At 45.5% G+C, this 18,415-nt stretch overlaps 1 long non-coding RNA gene across 2 annotated transcripts; it reads right to left on the bottom strand.

Moving 5' to 3' along the window:
- Positions 1-650: 650 nt before the first annotated feature.
- On the bottom strand, positions 651-17,853 carry LOC143434463 (uncharacterized). 2 transcript variants are annotated; one of them, XR_013103935.1, is made up of 3 exons: positions 17,585-17,853; positions 2,227-2,309; positions 651-1,996 (listed from the first exon to the last, which is right to left on the bottom strand). It is a non-coding gene; the product is annotated as an uncharacterized LOC143434463 (long non-coding RNA). The 2 variants fall into 2 exon arrangements; XR_013103934.1 differs by lacking the exon at positions 17,585-17,853 and adding an exon at positions 12,802-13,064.
- Positions 17,854-18,415: the final 562 nt, after the last annotated feature.

Here is an 18,415-nt window from a genome sequence, read left to right as displayed (position 1 = left end):
CTGGAGGAAGGCGCTAAATTCCTTTCAACAAATGCAAGAATATTTTCTACCCTGCCCCCTTCCCTTCCTGCTGCCAGCACACATAGGTTTGTTTATTTGTTTGTTTGGTTTGGCTCTTCTGTGTTTGCAGTTACTTCTGGCCCCACCACCACCACTGATTAGTCAGATGGAGAAACGAAAATCTCAGGAACCCCATGCAGAGAGAGTGTGTCAGGTTCACACAGACACAAGACAAAGACCATGACTCTGTGTGAGTGTGTTCAAGTATGTATCCATGCACCCATGAGTGTATGTGTGTGTAGATGTCAGAGCTCAATGTCAGGTGTCTTAAATCACCTTCAGTTTTATTTTTTGAGACAGGGTCTCTCAGGGAACCTGGAGTGCACCCATTTGGGTAGAGTAGCTGGAGCCCAAGTCTCTGAAACCCTCCTCCCTCTGTCTTCCCAGGCCAGGATTGCAGACATGTCGCCACACAGCGCTTTTTAAGTGTGTGCTGGGGATTAGAACTCAGATTCCCGAGCTTGCACAGCAAGCCCTTCCCCCATGGAGCCATCTCCCCCCCCCCTCCTGCTTCCATTATTAGTGTCTGAGGGGGTCACTTCAGAGTCAGCAGCCTCTACAAACGCCCTGGATCTCCCAGCATGCCCCAGGCATGCTGCAAGCCAAAGTATAGAGGCCTAGAGTGGTGACAGGGGACATCTGGAAGAGTCCCAGCCACGCCCAAGGTGGGGAATCTGGTGAATTCGATATCTCTCACCACTCTCCCGACTCTGAAATTACATTCAGGTTTCTTTCCCGTTTGTGGACCCCTGAGATCGCAGAGGCCATGAATCATAAACGCCTTCAGAAGTCAGGAATCCTGGGAAGAATACCTGGAGACCGAAGGGTGCAGTTGCAAAGGAGAATGCAGAGGGGAGACTTTTCTTCATCTTTAAATATATGTGTTGGGAAGATGACTATGAAGTCTAGAGTGCTGGGCCAGCCACATGAGGTAATGCATAGAATACGCAGCACAGGATCCAGCACACTTTTCTCTCAGGCGGCTCTGTGGACAGAGGAGCAGCTAAGTGAAAACATCAACACGATGTTTACTCACCAGTCCCTCAGTTTGTGCAGAGTGAGGTTGGGAGTCCTGTCCCTCTGACTCCAAGCTGACCACCCACGCCACTGTGTCACCCTTGCCACATTGTCTCTGAAGGTTGCCCTGTCCTTGTATGGCTTGATTTCTGGACCGACAACTCAAGGCAAAGGGGAATGAAGAAAGGACAGACACAGAAAGGCTGAGATTGCATGGCTGGGCTCTCTGTTGGAGAAGCCACGGCACCCTGGAGTGTATAGTATATACAACAGGACTGGGAAGCAGAGTTATTGCATACAGCTAAACCAGGAGGTGGGATTATTACACGCAGATAAACCTGGAGGTTAATCTCAGCAGGAGCAGCCTTTGCAGAAGCAATCTCTTCAGGCTCTAAACTTCCACAGGGAGAAAGCCTTGGCGGACATTTTCTTCATACAGAGTCAGCATTTACAGCTGGACCTGAGGAGGGCTTCCTCATCCCTCTGAGCTTCACCCAAGCTAGGCTTTGTCTCTCCATGGGTCTGAGGTGCTGAGGCCCTTGACATGGGCCATGTCCATGTGAAATAATACACACTGACCCAGGACTTCATTCACTCCTTACAAAAGTTGGCTTCCAATAGTTAATTGTGGTCATCCCAGGGCAGAGATTTTTCTGCTCGGACACTCATTCCAAGCTATCCGGCTCATGTTCAGGAATTTAGTCTCGGTATTGGATTCTCTCAGGTGATTGGTGAGAAATGATTAAGTCCAACTTGTACACAACCCATTTGCACTTTGCATCTGTATTCGACCAGCGTCTGTGCCTTCACGTTTTCCCATTAAATATTTATTGAGAGTTTCATTTCAGCATATGCTCTAAGGATGTTAAATTTTGCATCAAGGTCCATTAAAGAAATGTTCAGCAGGATTTGCAGGCATCTGGAGGAATGAGGCGGAGAGATGCACGGAAGAATTAAGAAGCATCACAAACATGCCAAGGGCTAAAGAGAAGTCTACAAATGGGCACCACACAGTGAAGTAACAAGAAGAGGGGCTGGGTGGGAACAGAGAGGTATACTACCGCTCTTCTGAAAGGCTCTTACTGGAAGGAAAGACATCATAGCACAGACCAGAGAACAGTCTACGTTGCAAACAGAAATTTTGCTCACCACAGTGGTGCTGATTCCGGGAATTTTCAGGCGTTATCAGCATCCTTTCACAGGGTAGCTCTCAGTCTGTGCACCAGAGTCACCTGGGGGTTGTAGCCAAGTAAAAGTACATTTGGTTTTTGTCTTGGTTCCAGAATAGGACAACTAAAATTCTTGCAGCCTCCTAACCAATAAGACCATCTTCTCTGATGTTTTGTTGTAGCTTTTAAGTTGTTCATGTGTGTATTTGCGTGCGCATCTGTGTGTGTGTGTGTGTTTGCACCCACGAATATGAGGACAGTAGACCTGATATGTGTACTTGGAAGAGAACTGATGTCCTCAGGAAGAACAACATGTGCTCTTAACAACTGAGCCGTCTCTTCAGCCCCAGGAGCACCTTTTTGTGCTATATAAAGAAGACTTTACGGCAGAGTGCTCGGGACGTGGTTCAGTCAGTAAAGTGCTTGCTACACAAACTTGAGGACCTGGGTTCAGATCCAAACACTAACATAAAATAAGGGACTGAAGCAGAAACAGAAGGCTCCACAAAGCTTGCTGGCCAGCCAGTCTAGCCAACCGGAGACCTCTGGGTTCAGTGAGACACCCTATCTCAAAAAGCAAGGTGCAGATCGACTAAAGAAGACATGTAACAGCCTGTGTTCCACACCCATACATGTGTACATGCATGAATGACTATGCATAACACACATACACATAAACAGCATATTACAAGGGGTACTAGGTAGCAAGATGGCTCTTAGCAGGTGCTATGGTTTGAATGTATGTGTCCCTCCAAAACTCATATGTTAGAATCTAAAACTCAGTGTGTCCATATTAAGAGGCAGAGCCATCCTGACTACCTGGAATGCTTGTGAGTAAAATTAGTATCCAGGCAAAGGGGCTCGAAAGACTGAGCCAGACTCTTTTGCCTTCTGCAAAAAGACACAGTGATAGTCCCATCCAGAACTCACAGCAGCAAGGGGATCCTGAAAGCTGAGTGCAACCTCACCAGTGCTATATCTGAACAGTCCTGACCCTGGACTTTGTAGCCTCCAGAACTACAAGAAAAAAAAAAATCTCCATTCTTATAAATGATCAAGCCTGCAGTATTTTGTCATAGCAGCACAAATGGAATGAAAAAAATGGGCCCTTGTTTTAAGGGAAGGGCTGGACAACCGTGTCTCTGGAGGATTGGAATGTTCAGTCAACTCTTAACTTCCAGAAGGGGAAGCAGGCTGGAGACTGAGTTCACTCACCAGTGGCCCGTGACTTGATGATTAATCTTCCTTATGTAAAGAACACTGATTAAAGATTTCTGAAGGAAGGTCAGGAAGTTTCTGTGCCAGAGTACTGGCTGATGTTCTGGATAGAGAGGACCCCGAAAGGGCACGGAAGATCTGCACCCCATTCCCTTCCCTTACTCTATAGATTTCCCCGATATCGCTAATCTCGAATTAACATTAACAATAAGACAATGACTATAATAAAAGAGCTTCCCAGATCTCTGTAAGTCATCCCCCGTGAGTTATCAAACCTGAGGGCTGTGCATCCAAAAAGCCTAAACAGTGATGAAGACTGCTGAGTAGGTGCTGGAAAACTGCAGAGGGGCATTCACTGAAATTCACATTCCTAACCCAGACTCGGTGGTGAACAAGCATCACCCCAGCACTCTGAAGCCAAAGCAGGAGGATAGTTAACCTAGGACAGCTTGGGCTCCATCCTAGCAAACTAATAAAAACATAAAAATACAATTCTGATTCCTAGGCACAAGGCATGAACCCTGATTGTGGGTGGGGCCATGACTCACTCGGTGGCACAATAGACTGTGGGATTACCAACAGAACTTCTGCCCTGACAACTTCTACCTCAAACCCAGAGGTCACCTTGCTTAAGGTAAGCTCAAGACCTGGCAGAGTGCGGCTTACCATCTTACACTAGACCCATACCCCATAGGAGACACAAAACAACAGATGCTCCAGATATTTTGAGCACGGTGTCAGGCCATATGCCTGCTCACTCTACATGACTTCAGGGGAAAGTCTGTGATGCTGATGGGAAGAGCATCAGACCCATTAGTTTAGCTCCTTTCTAAATGATCTTGGGCTTAGGAAGATGGTCCTTGGCCCTGAGACTGAGTTCTACATTTCTAATGGCTCTGAGCTATGTCTGTAGTCTTACAGATGGCTGTTTGTCCAAGGATGAACCTGTGAACATGATACCCCATCTTCCTGAAGGCAGAGAAGGCTCACCTCAGGCCCCAAGACCCCTCCCCCAAACCCACAGAGCTATCCTCAGTTGACAACAAGTACCCAGGTGCATGTTTTTAATCTAATAAAGAAATAAAACCACGCATCATCAGCAAATCCACATCATCTGAGGCATTAGTTGTCTTTCTAGTCCTCCCAGGCTTCTACTGCTCACTTTAACAACATAGCTGAAGTCTGTATTCATGTTAATGGTTAGTTTTCATGGAAGTAGCAAGAGAAACGTGAGACTTCTTCCGCAGTACGCTGAGTTTGGTACTCTGTGCCATGGAAACCTCACTGTCTAGTGGAAGACATTTCATTTGCCTCTTAATCCTTGTATTACCAGAGTAACACATCTCTGTGTGTATACATCCATACATAAACGGTGTACATACATACATACATAAATGTACCTGTTCAATGCATTTGATTCTAGATTCTTTTCATAGTAAACATATACCATGTATACCCCTGCTGTTTCTTCATTTACAAAAATGGAATTATAGACTCTATGTGAATCTTGCTTGCCTTTTGAAATGACCAACATAGTATGGATACCTTAGAAGTTTTTCGTAAGAAGAAGAAAAAAGAGCTGAGCTAGAAAGTGAAAACAGCCTCTTTAATCCAGATGCCAGGAAGAAAGTATGTACTGCGTTTGCTATGCTAATTGAAACCACAGCCCAGGACGATTACATACTTTGGAACTGAGAAATGTAACTATGTGTGTTGCTGTTTCTTAAAGCATCCAGAACAAATACCAAATGTATGGAAAAGTCACCCAAGAAAAGGTTGGCATAAATCTTAATCACATGCCACGGGAGACAAGGCAAGTGGCATCAGCTTGAAATTTTGCTTTTTTTAAAAAATAGACAATACAAAAAAAAAGTAAATGCTCCAAATATAGATTTCTATTTTCCCTTGAAAAAATAAAAAAGCAACCCAACACAGAAGATATCTAGTAAGTTCAAAGACTAATACCCACTGTGAGAAAGAATAGCTTGGAAGGGACCAGAAGTTGTCAGGGCAGAAGGGCTGGGACAAGTCTCAATCTAAACGAGGGTTATGGGAGTAGGGTCCATGGAAGATTCCACTCTCTGAGAAGCTACATTAGGAAAAGTCTTGAAGAGGTGCGTGCGCAGGTCAATTATAACATGGGAGGGGGGAAAACTGCTTTGAGTGTTGGTTGTGGGTTAAGTCTTCCTCCCCCCCCCCCCCAGACATGTCCCCGAGCAGTTGTGAACATGGCAAACTGACAACACCAGAAAAACTGGGCAACCAGAACTAAAGTAGTGAAGTGATGCTGAGTTGTGGCCGGTGAGAAGAAGCAAAGGAAGACCCTCACACAGAGACTCCCCACAGCCAGTGCTGGAGAAAGCCCTGTAGACCTGCTGCTCGTTTCTGACTTCCCTTCTCTGAGCTGCGAGCAAATCCTCTCCTGTGGTGTTTTAAGCACACCGGCTTGCCACACCCTTGCCGTGGCCCTAGGAGGTTGGTCCAGCACTCAGGACAGAGAAGAAGCCAGGGTAGCCTGGAGGTGAGCATCTGGGAGGAGAGGTCAGGAGGAAAGGCCAAAGCCAGAAGTGGAGTGATGGGGGGAGTTGGGTGCCCATGAGCACCCGTTTTTTTTTCCAACGTGTAGACTTTATGCAACCGTCCTTTGCAGTGGTAAGGGCTTCTCCCCATACCAGCAAATGGCTCTTTGGGACAAGGACTGTGAGGGACTTGGAGGGCTGTGCTTAGTAAAGTTCTGTTTCTGTGTTCTCTTCCTGTCTTCACAGCAGAATCGGGGCACAACCTTTTGCTGGCTTGTCCATCCCCTACCCCAAGTTCTCCCCATGTCTGTTCAGAATTGCCTCCTGCAATAAGCATATGGCTGCAGAGTCTGTGCCTGTGAGTTTGTAAACTCATCCCTCATGCCTTGGACCAATCAGATGAGTTTTCTCCCTTCATGAACATAATTGGTGTGTCCCTGCTTCTAGCACCTCAGGGGAAATTAACAATTCAAATGGACTGACATGGGCCATAACTCTGAGTGCCAGTTCACCACTTTAAGTATATCTTCCCTAGGAATATCCCAAACTATGCCCCTCACCAGCCCTTTCCTGCCCTCTTCAAAGCAAAGCCTTTGACACTGGTTTACCTTTAATCCCAGTGTCCAACTAAGCTTTGTCCTGTGAGTTTGACATCTACAAACCATTAGAAAAGAATTTGTAAATAATAATTTGCAAGTAAACCAACACTGGATTTTTATCTCGACACACGCAGTCATATTTATATTCTAATTTTAAACTAAACTTTTCTATGATGATTTTTAGCTATAGAATGTCTGTTGAAATGAGTCAATCAGAATAAAAGTGACTTGGAAAGTATGGTGAACCATGTACGGTTGTTCATCTTGCACAGGTGGGTATGCTTGGCCCAAGGAGTGACACTATTAGGAGAAGTGGCCTTGTTGGAGTAGGTGTGGCCTTTTTAGTAGAAGGGTATCACAATGACGGTAGGCTTTGAGACTATCCTCCTAGCTGCCTGGAAGCCAGTCTTCTTCTGTTAGCCTTTGGAACAAGATGTAGAACTCTCAGCTACTTCCACACCACGCCTGCCTGGATGCTGCCCAGCTCCTGCCTTGATGATAGTGGACTAAACCTCTGAACCTCTAATACAGCCCCAATTAAGTGTGTTCCTTAACCGAGATAAGAGTTGCCTTGGTTATGGTGTCTGTTCACAGCAATGGAAACCCTAACTAAGACAACAGGTATATATGCTTCTGCAGAAATGGTCTTCCAAAGACCTTTTAATTATAGTAGGAACAAGATTGTGGTATTCTTTCCTGTATCAGAACAGACGAGACAGAAGACATGATGGATTAAAAGGGAGAAGGAGAGGTGGCCCGTTGGCTAAGTACTCTTACTGCTCTTACAGAGGACTCAATTGCTCTTGGAGAGTCCATTTCCAGCACCCATGTGGGGTGGCTTACAATTTCCCTAACTCCAACTCCAGGGGATCCGATACCCTCTTCTGGCCTCTGAAGGCACTACATACATGTGTGCACACGCATACACAAACATACATATATACAGACACACACACATATGCACAGACAGACACACACACTAAAAATACAGCTCTTCCCTTGAACAACTGCCCCTCCAGGGTCTGATGCTAGAAAGGGTTTCCTCTAGGGTGTATTCGCATTCTTAAAACTCTGCAAATTGGGGCTGGAGAGATGGCTCGGAGGCTAAGAGCATTGGCTGCTCTTTCAAAGGTCCTGAGTTCAACTACCAGCAACCACATGGTGCCTCACAACCATCTGTAATGGGATCTGATTCCCTCCTCTGTTATGCATGAAAACAGAGCACTCATATACATGAAATAAGTAAATAAATTCTTTTTTTAAAAAAAGGAAAAGAAGAAAAACTCTGAAAATTGTCATCTCACTTTGCTGTGCACTTGAGGACCAGGCTCCAGCCTTTCTTGTTCCTTGCCATGTCCCCAGCACTAGAAAACACTGTGTGACTCACAAGACAGTGACAGTGAGCCTTGGGGTGAGAGAGACGAAAGGTGGACGAAGGTGACCATGACCAGCACCAGAGGATGCTCGGGAGGTCCCCACACTGGGAAAGTGGCACTGAGGAGATGCTTGGCTACAGATCTTAGTTTTATATATGTTTATACGTAGGTTTGTGCAAACCATATATAGACATGCAAATACTGGTAAAGCAAAGCAATCTCACTAAAAAAGCTCTCCTCAGGATAGAGGTTCTGGAAACTTCTGAAGAATTCTCTGGGTTGATTGATCGGTAGGTTCTTTATTAATATTATTCTCAACTAGTCAGAAATATTGAACTCCATATATCAAATCTGGGAGCCTCAGTGCAGGCTTCAAGGCTGGCTGACATCCCTTCTTGCCTTCCATCTGTCCTTGGCTTTCTTCCTTCTTAGTTCTCCTTTAAGGGTTCCCTTCCTCAGAAAGGTTTTCTGAAAAAAAACAGGTTTTACTCCTTCTTCATTGTCCTGAAGTAGACAGATGGCTCCAGCTGAACCTTCCTGGAACCACTGAGTAGCGGGTGATGTCTACAGAGCATTAAGTATTGGTAGAGAGGTAGGAGTGTGACTCAACTGTGGAGCACCTTTGAGACAGCTGAGGCGCTGGGTTCCATTACCAGCTCCTCGTAAACTGGGAAGGGACATGGGGATGCTTGCCTGTCAAAGCAGTGCTTCAGAGGTGGAGGCAGGATGGTCACAAGTTCAAGGTCATCCTCAGTTACATAAAGACATCCACGACAACCTGGACTAGGGACCATGCATGTCTTTAGGGAAAAACAAAATCAGAGGGTGAATATGACCAAAATACATCATATTTGTGCATGAGAATATCATAATGAAGTATCATAATTAATATATGATAATAGAAACATTTTGAAAATCAGCAGTACAATAGTGAAGGAGACAGACAAGGAAACACTGTTGGTGACAGCAAGAGAGGCGTGCCCAGAAAACAAAGAACATGAGCAAAGAAGCATCTGCCTCAGCCTCCTAAGCGCTGGAATTATAGGCAACGACCAAGGTGCCATCATAATCCTTCAGACCATACTACAGTTGGTTAGGTCACGTTGTAAAGCATCTTGCTTGGAACCACACTGATGCCACCTCAGTTTTAACTTCCACGCTTGCTGTGGCTTCCCTCCCAGCTGACATCCTCCTCAGATGCTTTGTCTTGAGCCATCTCTGCTTTACTCTCTCACTGGGGAGCAAGAATCTGCTGACTACCAGTGGGACCTCCTCAGATGGAAGTCCCTGAGCCAGCGAGCACTAGGGTTCAAGCAGAGGAAACTTCCTGTTCAGAAAAGTAAAGAGTTGGCCTTGGACTCAGCATACGCTGTTGTCTTCAGCCCAGGTGCCCCAGCCAGTGCAAAGCCTTCAGAGACAGGAGTTTTGGGCAACTGTGGCGACCATTCTGCCCTCACCATCCTTCCCTTCTCAGAGCTACACCAGCTACCAGGGGCTCCGGGTTCACTTGCCTGACGCCATATATCCGCCAGAGTCATCTAAACTTTTCAGCTGCCACCAAACACAATTCTATAGACATCCACCTTACCATGCACATGAAGCTGCCCACTTTACTGGGTCACCAGGCAGCTTGGCTTGCTGCCACATCGTCTCGTGTTTCTCACGAAAGGGCGCCTTCTCTTCCATGGGCCATTATTTCAGCATCTTACTCTTTTAAATATCTTCCCTTTAAAAATAGTAACTATGGCCAGGCTCCGGACCTCCTGAAGTCTGGAGGTCTCAGGGTCCACTTTGTACTAACATCTGGTCATCCCCTACGGAGGTGCTGAGAAAGGTGGCGGCTCCTGAGCTCCCCACACCTCTGGCAGAGTTCTCATTGCAGTTCGGGTGGCACCTCTACCTGGAGATACATCTGGAATTCGTCTATTTCATTGTAGAGAAGGACTTAGTGCCTATGTGTAACTTTGCTTTTCCCTCCCAATGACCCATAAAAACTTTAGCCAACTCACTTTTTTTAGTCCATTGGATTTTAAAAACTAACAAGAATAAATAAGCATTGCTGGGAATGAGAGCTGATTCAATTTATTCTTAATATGTCTTGTTGTTAAATAACAATAATAAGCAGAAGCAGAAAATGCACTATTCTGGCAGTCTAAGAGGTTTGTGTTTTTCTTTTTAGCGTCTCTGTATTTTCGGTTTTTCCATAAGGCTCATGTATTATTTTGTAATCTTAAAAGGTACTTGTTTAGTGTTCTTTTTAGCTAAGGTTCTCAGCCTCCACATTGCCCACATTTGGAGGTCAGATTTTTGTTGGGACAGAAATGAGGGACATAGTCTGTCAGGTACATTGGGGGATGTTTAACAGCATGCCAGGTTTCCACCCACCCCATACCAAGGGCAGCCACAGCATTGCAATTTAAAAAAAAAAAAAAGCTTTAGATTTTGCTAGAGGCCCCTATGGTTGTAGGGGGCAAAAATCTCTCTTATTTTAAAGTGATTGTGTTTAGTTATTAAAGGCTCAGGAAAGGGGATGCTGAGTCTTATTAAGGTGCACAGGAGCCTGCTAGGGTCACCCAGCTGCTAAAATAGAGGAAGAGACACATCTAAGCAAAAAAGCTCAATTATATGATGTTCAGATTGCTGTGAGCCTGGCAGGATAGGGACGATGGAGCATGGGGGTATGGGCGTTGCGTTTTATTAAAAGGAGAAGAAGGAGGGGCCGGGGGAGGAGGAGGAGAAGGAGGAGGAAGAGAAGGAGAAGGAGAAGGAGAAGGAGAAGGAGAAGGAGAAGGAGAAGGAGAAGGAGAAGGAGAAGGAGAAGGAGAAGGAGAAGGAAGGGAAGAGACCAGCCATGAGCACATGATAAGGGGGTGGGGAATGGGGAGAGAGGGGGGAGAGGGTAAGACAGCAAAAGCAAGAGGAGAAGAGAAGAGAGTGAGGAATGGGGCAAACAGTCCCTTGTATAGTGAGTCAGGCACACCTGCCTGTTGCCAAGTAACTGTGGGGTGAAGCCTAGATGACATGACAGCAGTGGGGGTGGTAACAGAATGACTAGTTTGATACAACTTTGAAAACAGACCATAAAGCATACTAGGGACCAGACATGTGCTGGCAGAGAAGCACCAAACAGAAGCTGTGGAACTGGGCCTCTGTGGCCACCAGTAAGGAACTCTAGCTTCCCGGAAGGAAAAGCAGAGGAGAGAAGCAATTTAAGCAATAACATTGTAAAGCTGTCATCATCAGAGTGAAGGGAAGGGGGGAATGGTATTCTCTGCCCTTGATCTAAGGTCAGCTGCAACCTGCCGTCTGATTTCTTTGGTCTCAGCTCGGTAAGCACAGCCTCGCTACTGACTCAAATTGCTCAGTGCTAACAATTTTTGAATGAACACAAGATGCAGGAATGAGTCAGAGGAAATCATCTCCCATCTCTCACCCCAGAAGAGTAAACCTAACAGTTTCTATGGGAACCTTCAAGGATTTGCTAGGACAGGATAGGAAAGGTGAGAGATGCTGGGACCAGATTGAGCACAGAGCAGCATTTGCCTGTGGCTGGACAGGATGTGGAATGGGCTGTTAGGAGAACAGATAAGGCTGGCACCTCAACTCAGAAGCACTCCAATTAGTTGGCAACCTTAAAGCACTACCTGGAACTTGGCTCTTGGGCTCTGAGCCTCAGCTAAAGTGTCCCTATTCTACTGGTCTGTACCAGGAAACTGCCTTTAAGCAAGTGTTGTAGCGGGGACCAGCATGGACTAAAGATCTTCACAGCCAGGGCAAGCCTTACTGAGGGGAAGATTTGAAAAACACTGAACAGAGGGGAAAAAACAAAACTATAACATGGTACTGAGGACTTTAAGAATCTTGTGCGGATTCCAAACTATAGTATGCACCTTGGTAGTTGAAGAAAATACAACTGTAATGCTCCAAGTTAAGTTGCCTCACACCCTTCTCCCCAAATATGCTGAAGTCAATTAACTAATATCTCACAAAGTATTTGGAAATAGAGTCACTGTAGGAATCACAAGTTAACACAAGGTCACACAGAAGCCTTGTCTAAGCCTCTGAGAGCCTTGTGCTTGTAGGTGGCAATTCTATACTGGAGGAAGACTGAACCTGCTTTGGAAGCAGTAACCCCATCAGCCATGTTACATGCTTTGCAACATTTGCGTCCCTCCTCTTCAGCATCCTTGCCCTGTGGAGGACAGTCCCAAGGCTCAGCTTACCCCTCAGGAATCTAGTGGTGCTAAAGACTCTTTGTCGTGTATCTCTTTTTTAAAAGAACTGGTTTTTGTATTTTATTTTATGTGATTATTTAAATTACTGGTTTTAGCACTTGGGAGGCAGAGGCAGGTGGATTTCTGAGTTCGAGGCCAGCCTGGTCTACAAAGTGAGGTCCAGGACAGCCAGGACTACACAGAGAAACCCTGTCTCGAAAAAACCAAAAAAAAAAAAAAAAAAAAAAAAAAAAAAACCAAAAAAAAAAAATTACTGGTTTTGCTTGCATGCATTTAAAGTACTGGGTTTTTGTTTTTTTTTTTCTTGCATGCATGTATATATGTGCATCATGTGTGTGCCCAGTGACCTGTGCACACATGATCCTGCACTCACACACATGAACATACATACACACATGCTCACACAAGAACACAAGACCTCACCCTACTCCACTGCACAGAAGATATGAAATCTAAACTTCCTGTCTTCACCCCACAGGCACTCCTGTCTGTCAAGCCGTGATGAACTCTGCCCCAGTTAGTTTTTCTTTTAGTTCTCTGAATTAGCCAAGTTTGTCCTGCCTTGGGGTCTTTGTACTGGCTGCTCCCTTTGCCTAGAAAGATCTTACCTGTATTTCCATGTAGCTGGCTTCGTTGTATCTTTTGGGGATCACTCCAGAGATGTCTCTTCTAAGGCCAGGGTTCCGACTTCACAGTGCTTTGCTCTCACACCCTTTCCAGAATCTTCTTCACAGATGGCACCATCTTGCTTCTCTCATCTGCTCACCTCATATCTCCTCGCCTGCTCCACCCTCCAGTAAGCCCTTCCTAGAATTTGAGCTCCGTCTAAGAGAGAAACTTGCTGGTCTTGTTTGTTATGCACAGTGTCTCGGTTTATATGAAGCACACAGAACATGTTTAATCATCGTTTACTTAGTGACTGAGAATTCAAGGTGGAAGGTGGGGAAGAGAAATTCTTCTCAGGACCTTTAACACTGTGCCCATCCCTGCAGCCCACGAGGAAACTCAGCCAGACACACAGAAGGGAGATTTCAATGATACATTCCAAGTATAGGTCACTTTAGAAACTACAAGGAAAGAAAACATACTAGCTATCATTCCAGGAAACAGACAGGAAATGGTTCAGGAAGTACCACAAGAAAGGGTGATGGCAGTGCCCACCAGAGGGAAGAAGGAAAGGCCATCACAGGCCATCACAGGCTCCTCCTGGAGAACAGAGAAGACAGCCAGGTGCTTCTTTGGGTGCTTCAAAAGGAAGAGTTTAAAAGGGAATTGTAGGGCAGTGTGCTACATAGTTATATGTCACCTTGACACAACTGGAGTCATGTGAGAGGAGACAGCCTCGAGTTAAATAGTTCCTCCATAAGATCAGGCTGTAGGCAAGCCTGTAAGACAGTTTCTTACTTAGTGATTGGTGGGGGAGGGCCCAGCCCATTGTGGGTGGTGCCATCCCTGGGCTGGTAGTCATGGTTTCTATAAGAATGCAGGCTAGCCATGCCATGGGAAGCCAATTGGGCAGCAAGTCAATAAGCATCACTCCTCCACGGCCTCTGCATCAGCTCCTGCCTCCAGGTTCCTGCCCTGTTTGAGTTCCTGTCCTTACTTCTTTCAGTGATTGACTATGAGGTGGAAGTGTAAGCTAAATCAACCCCTTCCTCCTCAGCTTGCTCTCCATCATAGCAATCGGAACCCTAAACTAAGATAGGCAGTCTGACCTCGTTCCAGTGTTATTTATTGAAGGATCTAGAGAAGGAAGTTGGAAAGATCGACAGGCAGAGCCAACCCCCCACCAAGGCAGAGACTAGTCAGGACCTATTGGTTCAAGAGGTACTGTAGGTTGTTAAGGCTGTGGGGCAGGCAGCTTGAACACTGAAATCTCTCCAGAGGGATAATAAAGTTGCAGGTGAGACGCAGTGATCCTGTCCGTCACAGAGGCACAGAGAACACATGGCAGCCTACTCATGAATCCTTGGCCAGTTGATTATCATACTGTAAATAATCACTTGGATGATGGAAAATCAAACCCATAAGTTTCCGATTTGGTCTTAATAGAGGGGTGAAACGCCTATTCCTGATCATCTGGTGGAAATAAACAACTCAAACCATGACCAGTGTGACAGGATGCCAAGGTCCACTTACTCAGAGAAACTCCAGTGATTTCATGACAACTTCCTTCAGCAAGATGCTGTCAATGAAAAGCATCACTGTGGCTAAGGACCTGCCCACAGAGCCAATCACACTCAGCTTCTGTGATGAAGAGACTCACTGACAAGCTCAAACCGGCTATGAAGGTCACCTCACTGTCAAAAGACACAAACCAAGATTCGACACCAAAGACTTACAAATTAAGCCAGAAGTCATTCTAAATCATGGCGCTGTGTAGAAAGTATGAAGTGACTCTCTGGGTTTACAGCTGGGGTACTATGGAACCATAGCAATTTTTGAGAACTATCCTAGGCTCAGTCTCTGCTCTAACATTTACTGTGTGGCCCAGGCCAAACTACCCAGGAATTCTAACATTATGCTTTAGTGTGAAAATTCAAGAATTTGTGACTATATCTTTACAGGTGTAATAAAATCTATCACACAGCAGGGGTGCAGCAACCCTCTTCCTTCCTGGAGTTTAGAACTGTACCTACCTTTAAAGAGGCCAATGGAGGCCAATGGTAAGGCTTCTGGTTCCTCCTATATCAAACCCATAGATGAACTAGATAATGCTACCCTGAGGGTTACAGAAGAGGAAGAGAAGAATCAGGTTGCCTAAATTATGGTTTTGCATAATCCCTGGCATCTGACCACATGCTTAGCCCTGTCTTCCCCTGGAGATAATAAACGGGTGTTGTGTAATACTTTCCTCTGAAATTGAAAACTTCCATCCTTGTAGGGAAGCTCCTTAAGCAGAAAGGTAAATGACTCAAAAGAATTTCAGGAAGTCCCTGAAATTGACCAGACTCATTACATGCGTGTGTCGCTCGCCCACGCACGCGCGCGCACGCACACACACCAATAGAAGCTGAGAGAGTCCCTCTCAGAAGAACCAAGCCATGCTGCACAGAAGACTCTCAGACAAGGAGAGCTGCTAAGAAGACTCTAAGGCCAAACCAGCTGCCTGGAAGAGACAAAAATCAGCCAAGCTTCCTGGAAATGGTTTAGACCAACTGAGGCACCTGGAAAAGACACTCTCCAACCTGTTGTGCTGCCTGCAGGCTGTGCAGTGAGCTCCAGGTTCCCAGCTCTGTGAGATGTCACCCACGCTGGGGTGGGCCTTCATGATACAGCTGAGAAATGTCTGCTCCTGTGACTAACCCTTCACCCACATGCCTGTGAGTAACCTCAATAGAACTCACTGGTTCCTCCGGGTTGGACTTTGTAGCATCCACCCTTTGGTGTGTTGTGGGCTCCCTATCTGGGGTGAGTCGATGTGTGTGCAGCATCTCACTGGGAAAGGTTTTGTCACACAACTAGTCATGCCAAAGTGGCAATTCTGGCTTAAGATGGCCTCAGAGCAGCACTCACCCTAAAGCCCTCCCCACACCGACAGGATTCTCAGTGTTAGCCTTCTCTGGTCTTTGCCACAGTTGTACCTGAGGAATAATCTCCTCTCTACTTTGCAGATGAAGAAACTGAAGCACAAAGAGACCAAGTCTTTGCCTATGATTTTTCCAGTGTCATTCTCTAACCTCCAGTCACTGCTTCTTTCTAGAATCTAGTCTAATCAATCAATCAATCAATCAGTTAGTTATTTTTTTCAAGATAGGGTTTCTCTGTGTAGCCCTGGCTGTCCTGGAACACATTCAATAGAACAGGCTAGCCACAATTCCAAAAATTAGCCTGTCTCTGCCTCCCAAGTGCTGGGATTAAAGGTGGGCACCACCATCAATTTTTTGAGAGGTCCCCAAGTTTCAAATATTTCTCCAAGTTAGCAATGTCCTTCAAATGTTCAATGCAAATATCTTTGACCTAGTCCATTCCTTCCCAAGAAGTACACGTGGGTGAGCATCCAATGTGCGGAAAATGCCCCAGTGCAGCAGTATTTAGTCTGCATTATTTTAAAAACTGAACTGTTGACGCATGCTTACATGTCTACCACTGTGAATTGGTTAAATAATTTACAGCATACCCATGCAATTAGGGGTGCATGGAAACAGGAAAAAGATTGCAGCAGCTCTCTGTGCACTGACCTGGAAAGACGTCAGCCCAGGAAAGGAAGGAAGGAAGCAAGGTGAAATGAGAGATGAAGAGCCACTGAGAGAGCTCCTATGACCTCCTGAGCACCTGAGATTGATCTAAGACACCCATGTTAGCTTTAACCCCTCACCTGGGACTCTAGAAAGACCAGCCCAAGACTGAGCCATAGGATGTATGGACCCACCTCCTGGTAGACGAGAACTTTATCTTACAAAGTGTCCTCTGATCGTGAACATCATGGCAGGCAGGAGCCCCCTACACACACACACACACACACACACACAATTAAATAAATAAATATAAAAACAGAGTATAGAATGAACTTGAATTTTATAAAAATAAATTGTAACAGTATAGCAAGAAAAAAAATTCTAGAAAGTAAAAACATGTAACAGCTATTATTTATAGAAATTTTGCTTTTCATTCCATTTTTTGTACTTTATTTTTATAATGGGCTCATGTTGATTTTTAAATCAGAACTAAGTGGAGATGTGTATCTTCATTCCGGCTTTTTTTGTCTCGTTTTACCCTGTGGTGTCCCTGAAAAGTATGTAAAGCAGGTACAGCCCGTGCTCAGAGGAATCAGGTAATCAGTAAGTCACCTGATCAAACAGTGTATGTGACCCACACGCTCTGCCACAGAGTCTCCAACTCTGAATGAAACATCTGACATCTGCTGTATTCAATGCGTGTAGCGGGAAGTATTAAAAAAAGAACATTTGGTTGGTTCCCCGCTCAGCCGCCATGTTCCCGCACTAAGTCAAGCACCGGCTGGCAGATCTCAGTCCCATCGCCCGGTGGCCCCAAGACTTTGGTGTGGTCACTGCCTCTGCCCACCGCCAACCTCAGGGTTAGATACCACAATACCCAGTAACCCAGTAAATCAAAACTTTTAAGGCTTATAGTTGGCCAGTCAGATTTATATATCAATAAAATCTCAATACACAAGATGCCCACACAATTTAAACAAGTTATCCCAATTAGCCTGACCTTTAGATTTCATATCCACCTATTGCTACTTAAAGCTACACGGGTCCACGTCTTCTTCCATTTTCGCCTCGGCCTTTAATCTCTCTCTGCCACTCTTAGCTCCGCCTTCCATTTCCCTGTCCAACCATAGGCCTTCTGCTGCACTAATATTTAAAATAGATTGGACAAGGAAATTTCTGCTACAAATGTGTGACAGGCAAGTTGCATCCTTACCTGGAAAAGGGCATCAGAGTTCTTTGGTTAGGCTTCACTGAAGAAGGAAAAGCTGGAGAAGAAACAAAGAGAGATGCCAAGCAGTCAAGAGAGTTTCCACACACTGAGCAGATCCTTCGGGCTTAGATGTCAGCATCACTGCAGTTCTGTGGAGTCCTCTCCTCTCTCTGTGCTGTGTTAGTCCATAATCTATAACACTGTGGCTTCCAGGCTGTGGCTTGCCCTGAGTGGATTCATTTTATAAACCATCAGTTTTCTCTGTTCAGAGTGCAAATGACGGCAAAACATTAGTATCTTGTGTGTGCAAGCAAGCAACCACCCTGTCCCCCATAGACCACAGGGTACAGAATAACTTCTTGCTCATCAAGAGCAAAAATCAAAACTAGAACATACGAACACATGGGCATACCAAAGTCATAGCAGAAAAATGTAGCTGGTGAACTTACTAAGCCAAGAAAGAGCCACGTCCTGGGACAAGTTTCACAACCATTGCAGCAGAGCTGGATAGCAATCTACTAGGTAGCATGTCTCTCCTGCTTATCAAAGCCTGGAGGAAGAAATGTAAGTCACATGCATTGGGCTTAATAAGCACAAGACGGTCAGATAAAACAAAGCAGGGAGAGTCTGGGGGCAAGATGGCAGCTCCTGAAGAGACTTACTAGCTGCTCTTGGGCCAATAAGAGTGAGTAGCCCAGAAAGTCTGTATGAGCAGGAGGCTACGGCACCTGAATTCCCCAGGAGGGGTTCTAGCATAAGTTCAATACTAGAAACCATTTTTGTTGGTTTTACCTACACCTGTTAAGTGATAATTTCCCTATTCTGTCCTCTCCA

Source organism: Arvicanthis niloticus, chromosome 15 (genome assembly GCF_011762505.2).
Source record: "Arvicanthis niloticus isolate mArvNil1 chromosome 15, mArvNil1.pat.X, whole genome shotgun sequence".
Taxonomy (NCBI): domain Eukaryota; kingdom Metazoa; phylum Chordata; class Mammalia; order Rodentia; family Muridae; genus Arvicanthis; species Arvicanthis niloticus.
The sequence above is the reverse complement of the archived record's forward strand: the minus strand, read 5'-3'. Positions and strand labels throughout refer to the sequence as shown.